Source organism: Procambarus clarkii, chromosome 75 (genome assembly GCF_040958095.1).
Source record: "Procambarus clarkii isolate CNS0578487 chromosome 75, FALCON_Pclarkii_2.0, whole genome shotgun sequence".
Lineage (NCBI taxonomy): Eukaryota > Metazoa > Arthropoda > Malacostraca > Decapoda > Cambaridae > Procambarus > Procambarus clarkii.
In genome coordinates, this window is record NC_091224.1 from 715,658 (window position 1) to 725,888 (window position 10,231).

Below are 10,231 nucleotides of genomic sequence, written 5' to 3' on the forward strand. Positions count from 1 at the left end.
ACTGCATTGCTGGGGTGCAGATATAATAACCCAGCTGGCGACCTTGTTAAGAAGAAGATAGAGAAGACAGGCGGGAAAGGAGTTCCTGTAACCTTTTTGTCTGGCAGGCAAGACTCAGGGAGGTTATGGTTATAAGGTAAGCCTGAGTCTTCCTTCACTCCTCCATGGGTCTAGGCCGGAACTGTTAACAGTAGTTTCCCCGTGTTTGACTGAAGGGCTTCTAGGGTGAATCAGTGGCACGCCCTTTTGTGGTGGAAGCAAAGACCTGCGGAGGTGGGCATTGTTGGTCCTCTCCTGTGTGACCAAGGAGACTCCGGTGAATCCCGGGAGTCGGAGGGGCTGAGTATTCGGCCTTTTGAGCCCCTAGCAGCCGAGTGCTAGCGGAGCCCCGGCCCACCCCCCGTGACACTGGTGATGGTAGTGGTGTAGCTACCTGGTGATGGTAGTGGTGTAACTACCTGGTGATGGTAGTGGTGTAACTACCTGGTGATGGTAGTGGTGTAACTACCTGGTGATGGTAGTGGTGTAACTACCTGGTGATGGTAGTAGTGTAGCTACCTGGTGATGGTAGTAGTGTAGCTACCTGGTGATGGTAGTGGTGTAGCTACCTGGTGATGGTAGTGGTGTAACTACCTGGTGATGGTAGTGGTGTAGCTACCTGGTGATGGTAGTGGTGTAGCTACCTGGTGATGGTAGTGGTGTAGCTACCTGGCGATGGTAGTGGTGTAACTACCTGGTGATTGTAGTGGTGTAGCTACCTGGTGATGGTAGTGGTGTAGCTACCTGGTGATGGTAGTGGTGTAGCTACCTGGTTATGGTAGGTCCCCCACCACACAACACCGTCCACCACCACACAACACCGTCCACCACCACCACCACACAACACAACACCGTCCACCACCACCACCACACAACACCGACCAGCACCACCACCACACAACACCGTCCACCACCACCACCACACAACACCGTCCACCACCACCACACAATACCGTCCACCACCACCACCACACAACACCGTCCACCACCATCACCACACAACACCGTCCACCACCACCACCACCACACAACACCGTCCACCACCACCACCACACAACACCGTCCACCACCACCACCACACAACACCGTCCACCACCACACAACACCGTCCACCACCACCACCACACAACACCGTCCACCACCACCACCACAACACCGTCCACCACCACCACCACACAACACCGTCCACCACCACCACACAACACCGTCCACCACCACCACACAACACCGTCCACCACCCCCACACAACACCGTCCACCACCACCACCACACAACACCGTCCACCACAACCACCACACAACACCGTCCACCACCACCACACACCACCGTCCACCACCACACAACACCGTCCACCACCACCACCACACAACACCGTCCACCACCACCACCACACAACACCGTCCACCACCACCACCACACAACGCCGTCCACCACCACCACACAACACCGTCCACCACACCACCACACAACACCGTCCACCACCACCACACAACACCGACCACCACCACCACCACACAACACCGTCCACCACACAATACCGACAACCACCACACAATACCGTCCACCACACAACACCGACCACCACCACCACCACACAACACCGTCCACCACCACCACCACTCAACACCGTCCACCACCACCACACAACACCGTCCACCACCACCACACAAAACCGTCCACCACCACCACACAGCACCGTCCACCACCACCAAACAACACTGTCCACCACCACCACCACACAACACCGTTCACCACCACCACCACACAACACCGTCCACCACCACCAGCACACAACACCGTCCACCACCACCACCACACAACACCGACCACCACCACCACCACACAACACCGTCCACCACCACCACACAACACCGTCCACCACCACCACACAACACCGTCCACCACCACCACACAACACCGTCCACCACCACCACACAACACCGTCCACCACCACCACCACACAACACCGTCCACCACCACCACCACACAACACCGTCCACCACCACCACCACACAACACCGTCCACCACCACCACCACACAACACCGTCCACCACCACCACCACACAACACCGTCCACCACCACCACCACACAATACCGTCCACCACCACCACCACACAACACCGTCCACCACCACCACACAACACCGTCCACCACCACCACCACCACACAACACCGTCCACCACCACCACACAACACCGTCCACCACCCCCACACAACACCGTCCACCACCACCACCACACAACACCGTCCACCTCCACCACACAACACCGTCCACCTCCACCACACAACACCGTCCACCACCACCACCACACAACACCGTCCACCACCACCACCACACAACACCGTCCACCACCACCACCACACAACACCGACCACCACCACCACCACACAACACCGACCACCACCACCACCACACAACACCGTCCACCACCACCACCACACAACACCGTCCAACACCACCACCAAACAACACCGTCCACCACCACCACACTACACCGTCCACTACCACCACACAACACCGTCCACCACCACCACACAACACCGTCCACCACCACCACACAACACCGTCCACCACCACCACACAACACCGTCCACCACCACCACCACCACACAACACCGTCCACCACCACCACCACCACACAACACCGTCCACCACCACCACCACACAACACCGTCCACCACCACCACACAACACCGTCCACCACACAACACCGACAACCACCACACAACACCGTCCACCACACAACACCGACCACCACCACACAACACCGTCCACCACCACCACCACCACACAACACCGACCACCACCACCACACACCACCGTCCACCACCACCACACAACACCGTCCACCACCACACAACACCGTCCACCACACAACACCGTCCACCACCACACAACACCGTCCACCACCACACAACACCGTCCACCACCACCACCACACAACACCGTCCACCACTACACAACACCGTCCACCACACAACACCGTCCACCACCACACAACACCGTCCACCACCACACAACACCGTCCACCACACAACACCACACAACACCGTCCACCACCACCACTACACAACACCGTCCACCACCACCACCACACAACACCGTCCACCACACAACACCGTCCCCCACCACACAACACCGTCCACCACCACACAACACCGTCCACCACCACCACCACACAACACCGTCCACCACACAACACCGTCCACCACCACACAACACCGTCCACCACCACACAACACCGTCCACCACCACCACCACACAACACCGTCCACCACCACACAACACCGTCCACCACCACCACCACACAACACCGTCCACCACACAACACCGTCCACCACCACCACACAACACCGTCCACCACCACACAACACCGTCCACCACCACCACCACACAACACCGTCCACCACCACACAACACCGTCCACCACCACACAACACCGTCCACCACCACACAACACCGTCCACCACCACAACCACACAACACCGTCCACCACCACAACCACACAACACCGTCCACCACCACCACACAACACCGTCCACCACCACACAACACCGTCCACCACCACCACCACACAACACCGTCCACCACCACCACCACACAACACCGTCCACCACCACACAACACCGTCCACCACCACACAACACCGTCCACCACCACTACACAACACCGTCCACCACCACCACACAACACCGACCACCACCACACAACACCGTCGTCCACCACCACCACTACCACCACACAACACCGTCCACCACCACACAACACCCATTACTGCCTCACCACAGCAGGGATACACAGACCCCATAACAATACACACACATCACCTCGCCCCATGACAGATGCTCCCAGAACACCTCACAAAAGAGCATTATTCCTCTCATATAGTGAGCGTCCTCGCCCGTCACACATCACCATAACATTGTTCTTATATCCATGTTTCACGGCCCAAGACTTGCCCTGTGTGGCCCCAAGCTCTTCAATAAAATAAATATTATTAAAACGGGCATCACAAATGCATTTGTGGAAAAACATATTCTCTTATTTTACATTTTAAATGTTTGTAATATAGATTATAGACTGATTTATGTTTTAGAGGTGCAGCAGTGTTCTTCCAAGGATCATTAATAACTTTGACGAATCAAAATACAATTAAAATTTATTTGACAATATTCATAACGTATCATGCATATAGACGTTCGGAAATGTTCCCAATACATAAGTTTTGCTAAAAATATGCTAATTAAAAAAATATTATCTTTTTTTGCAAGTAAATTTATTGTGTACGGCTATGACTTAAAATTTACAACTGCTATTTAAAAAAGTTTAACTAGTTTTTGCTATTAGCAAGTAGTTGGTGGAGTCAGTGGAGAGTGTTGCTTCAGCAAGATGTTTACCACGGTGACTGGAGATGCTTGCACCACACCTTCCTCCCAATAACAGTCAGCCTAAACATTTATATATATATATATATATATATATATATATATATATATATATATATATATATATATATATATATATATATATATATGTATATATATATATATATATATTACATTATATATATATATATATATATATATATATATATATATATATATATATATATATATATATATAGGGGGGTACCACCACTGGTGTAATTATAGGGACCCACAGCCTCAGAGAAGGGAACACAGAGCACTCAGGGAAAAACTTGACATTTAACTCCGAATACGAAAGAGTGTTCACTTCTCCTACCACCCCCTTTTTTTTTTTATTATGATGTACACTTTATTATGCAAGGTTATACAGTTACATATCTGATTTTATACAAAAAATGAACATTAAGAGGACACAAGAAAAAGTTCGCTTCCTAGAGGCTGTAGATTTCCTCGAACTCCTCCGACGCCGGGCAGGAACCGAGGATGCAGCGGGCATTTCCCCTCTGGATCGCGACACTGAGGCGCTGAAAGAGAAAACTTGCTGCTCTAGGGTCTCTTGTGGTGTCAATGAGCTTGGAACCAAGATCCTTAAGAAACCTTCTTGCACTCTCACCCCATGGGCCTAGGGTCTCAGACCCTATTGGAACGAAATTGTACCTTTGATCTAATTGCCTGTACTTGACTGACTTTTGTTTTTCTCTGTGTGTCGCTGCGGCTCCTGCCGTGCCGGCAGAGAGGGTGATGTATGTCGTTGCCAGGGTGGATACGCAAGTATAGTCCCATGCTAACTGCCTGCCACCCTTCCACGGACGCAGTGTGATTCCGTCTGGTCGGCCGGCAAAGCTAACAGAGTCACGGTTCAGTAGGTTGCGGGGCTCTCTCTCCGCTGGACACTGAGCAGAGGCAAGGCTTCTTTTAATGATGTCGTTGACTTCGTCGTGTCTAGTGTGCCAACCACCCGATTTTCCACAGTGCAGGCCATGCAATCCATATTCGTCAGCATCTGCCTCGCCGCAAATACACCTGTGAACAGTGTGGATAGGGGCAGCAAGGCGGAGAGCGACTGCAATACGGAGCTCCTGCGGATCAAGACGTGTGCCTGTCGCAGACATAGGGACTGCCAGAAGGAAGTCCCCTGCATGGGGAGCCTGCACAGCTGTGAGGCGTGCACGATCACTGGGGGTTGTTGCTGCCTCCAGCAAAGCTGTGGCTTCTTTGTCTACAATGGGGCTGTCCCAACTGGATTGTTTCTTGGCTTTCGGCATGGCTGGTCTGAGTGCTGGGTCTGTCATGGCACCCCATTTCGTGTCACATTCCGTGTAGTGGGGGTCCTGTATCCCCGCTACATCACTCAGGGTGTCAGGTAGAATTTCCTTAACCAGGTCATCTGATGCTGAGGAGGAAGACAGGAAGGCTGGGACTGCAATTTGGGTGGCGGTGCGGACACCCAAGCCACCGAGCCTGACAGGAAGAGTGGCTTGTTTCCACTGGCATTCGTTGAGAGAGAGGTTAACAACTTTTTCCAGCATGGTCTTCAGTAGGAGGTCATACTCGTCAAGCTTTGGGTTGTTGTAAGATGGGGCGCACCTCAGAAAGTAGGTTAGCCTCGGAAGGGATAGGCATTTGGTGAGGAGATAAAAAGCATCGTGGGCATCGATGTCACCTATTCTCTCTTCCATCCTCCTAAGGTCTGCGATTTTCTTGTCGAGGATCTCCTCAATGGCGTTAGACCCGAGGGGAGCTCCAAGGAGGGTGCTGTTCTCGGCCCTAATGACATGGGCTCCAGGCAAGGCAGACCTTATTCTAGCTACGATGTCTGGGTTGGAGGAGACTACTTCACACTTGGAAGGGTTCAGGACGAGACCCAGGCTTACTTCTTGCTCCCTTATTTTCCTGATATCTGACAAGAGGTGGTCTACGGTGCCAGCTATAGTGCCATCATCCAAAAACCAGATGTTGAACTCGCTGGACAAGCTTTCGGTGATTTCTTTTAAGACTAAGCAGAAAAGAAGGGGAGCAAGAGGATCACCTTGCTGAACACCTTCACATGATCTGATTTCATGTTCACCAAAGAGCAGTTTTGACTCGTCACTGTAGCACGATAGTATGAACGGGTAGAGGGGCCGGAAATGGCGATGTACGGCACAAAGTACTGCATATATATATATATATATATATATATATATATATATATATATATATATATATATATATATATATATATATATATATATATATGGTGTGTAACATCAAAAAGTCAACACCAACAATCAACAGCCAATTAATGCACAACTAAATTCTACCCACTTCAAGACTCCGAACCAATATAGAAGCATCAAGAGGAAGTGATAATGCTATGGACCAATAGGCCTTCTACAGTTACTTCCATTCTTATGTTTTTATACCCATTGGTTCGTGTTCAGTCTTGGGTAAATGTCAATCACCTCACCCAAAACCTTTATATCACCTCACCTAAATGCGAGTATAAGTATGAATGTGTTTACAGGTTACAGTTGTGTGTGTAAACTAAAGTCTTTGAAAATGTAATAAGTTATTACGAAATGCGTTCAAGCGTCGCGTCAGACTAGAAATAAAAATGAATTTTGGAGAACTGATTTTTCAATTACCATCGACAGTGAAAAAAAACATAAGAAATAATTAAAAAACTCCTGTTAAAATTATTAATCTTACACACTGGAACCCGACAAGTACACACTGGAACACTGGTGGTCGTCCACCACGACAACTACACACTGGAACACTGGTGGTCGTCCACCACGACAACTACACACTGGAACACTGCTGGTTCGTCCCACCACAAGACAACTACACACTGGAACACTGTTGGTCGTCCACCACGACAACTACACACTGGAACACTGCTGGTCGTCCACCACGACAACTACACACTGGAACACTGGTGGTCGTCCACCACGACAACTACACACTGGAACACTGGTGGTCGTCCACCACGACAACTACACACTGGAACACTGGTGGTCGTCCACCACGACAACTACACACTGGAACACTGGTGGTCGTCCACCACGACAACTACACACTGGAACACTGGTGGTCGTCCACCACGACAACTACACACTGGAACACTGGTGGTCGTCCACCACGACAACTACACATTGGAACACTGCTGGTCGTCCACCACGACAACTACACACTGGAACACTGGTGGTCGTCCACCACGACAACTACACACTGGAACACTGCTGGTCGTCCCACCACGACAACTACACACTGGAACACTGGTGGTCGTCCACCACGACAACTACACACTGGAACACTGGTGGTCGTCCACCACGACAACTACACACTGGAACACTGGTGGTCGTCCACCACGACAACTACACACTGGAACACTGGTGGTCGTCCACCACGACAACTACACACTGGAACACTGGTGGTCGTCCACCACGACAACTACACACTGGAACACTGGTGGTCGTCCACCACGACAACTACACACTGGAACACTGCTGGTCGTCCACCACGACAACTACACACTGGAACACTGGTGGTCGTCCACCACGACAACTACACACTGGAACACTGCTGGTCGTCCACCACGACAACTACACACTGGAACACTGGTGGTCGTCCACCACGACAACTACACACTGGAACACTGGTGGTCGTCCACCACGACAACTACACACTGGAACACTGGTGGTCGTCCACCACGACAACTACACACTGGAACACTGGTGGTCGTCCACCACGACAACTACACACTGGAACACTGGTGGTCGTCCACCACGACAACTACACACTGGAACACTGGTGGTCGTCCACCACGACAACTACACACTGGAACACTGCTGGTCGTCCACCACGACAACTACACACTGGAACACTGCTGGTCGTCCACCACGACAACTACACACTGGAACACTGGTGGTCGTCCACCACGACAACTACACACTGGAACACTGGCTGGTCGTCCACCACGACAACTACACACTGGAACACTGGTGGTCGTCCACCACGACAACTACACACTGGAACACTGGTGGTCGTCCACCACGACAACTACACACTGGAACACTGGTGGTCGTCCACCACGACAACTACACACTGGAACACTGGTGGTCGTCCACCACGACAACTACACACTGGAACACTGCTGGTCGTCCACCACGACAACTACACACTGGTGGTCGTCCACCACGACAACTACACACTGGAACACTGGTGGTCGTCCACCACGACAACTACACACTGGAACACTGGTGGTCGTCCACCACGACAACTACACACTGGAACACTGGTGGTCGTCCACCACGACAACTACACACTGGAACACTGGTGGTCGTCCACCACGACAACTACACACTGGAACACTGGTGGTCGTCCACCACGACAACTACACACTGGAACACTGCTGGTCGTCCACCACGACAACTACACACTGGAACACTGGTGGTCGTCCACCACGACAACTACACACTGGAACACTGGTGGTCGTCCACCACGACAACTACACACTGGAACACTGGTGGTCGTCCACCACGACAACTACACACTGGAACACTGGTGGTCGTCCACCACGACAACTACACACTGGAACACTGCTGGTCGTCCACCACGACAACTACACACTGGAACACTGGTGGTCGTCCACCACGACAACTACACACTGGAACACTGGTGGTCGTCCACCACGACAACTACACACTGGAACACTGGTGGTCGTCCACCACGACAACTACACACTGGAACACTGGTGGTCGTCCACCACGACAACTACACACTGGAACACTGGTGGTCGTCCACCACGACAACTACACACTGCTGGTCGTCCACCACGACAACTACACACTGGAACACTGGTGGTCGTCCACCACGACAACTACACACTGGAACACTGGTGGTCGTCCACCACGACAACTACACACTGGAACACTGGTGGTCGTCCACCACGACAACTACACACTGCTGGTCGTCCACCACGACAACTACACACTGGAACACTGGTGGTCGTCCACCACGACAACTACACACTGGAACACTGGTGGTCGTCCACCACGACAACTACACACTGGAACACTGGTGGTCGTCCACCACGACAACTACACACTGGAACACTGGTGGTCGTCCACCACGACAACTACACACTGGAACACTGGTGGTCGTCCACCACGACAACTACACACTGGAACACTGGTGGTCGTCCACCACGACAACTACACACTGGAACACTGGTGGTCGTCCACCACGACAACTACACACTGGAACACTGGTGGTCGTCCACCACGACAACTACACACTGGAACACTGGTGGTCGTCCACCACGACAACTACACACTGGAACACTGGTGGTCGTCCACCACGACAACTACACACTGGAACACTGGTGGTCGTCCACCACGACAACTACACACTGGAACACTGGTGGTCGTCCACCACGACAACTACACACTGGAACACTGGTGGTCGTCCACCACGACAACTACACACTGGGACACTGCTGGTCGTCCACCACGACAACTACACACTGGAACACTGTTGGTCGTCCACCACGACAACTACACACTGGAACACTGCTGGTCGTCCACCACGACAACTACACACTGGAACACTGGTGGTCGTCCACCACGACAACTACACACTGGAACACTGGTGGTCGTCCACCACGACAACTACACACTGGAACACTGGTGGTCGTCCACCACGACAACTACACACTGGAACACTGGTGGTCGTCCACCACGACAACTACACACTGGAACACTGGTGGTCGTCCACCA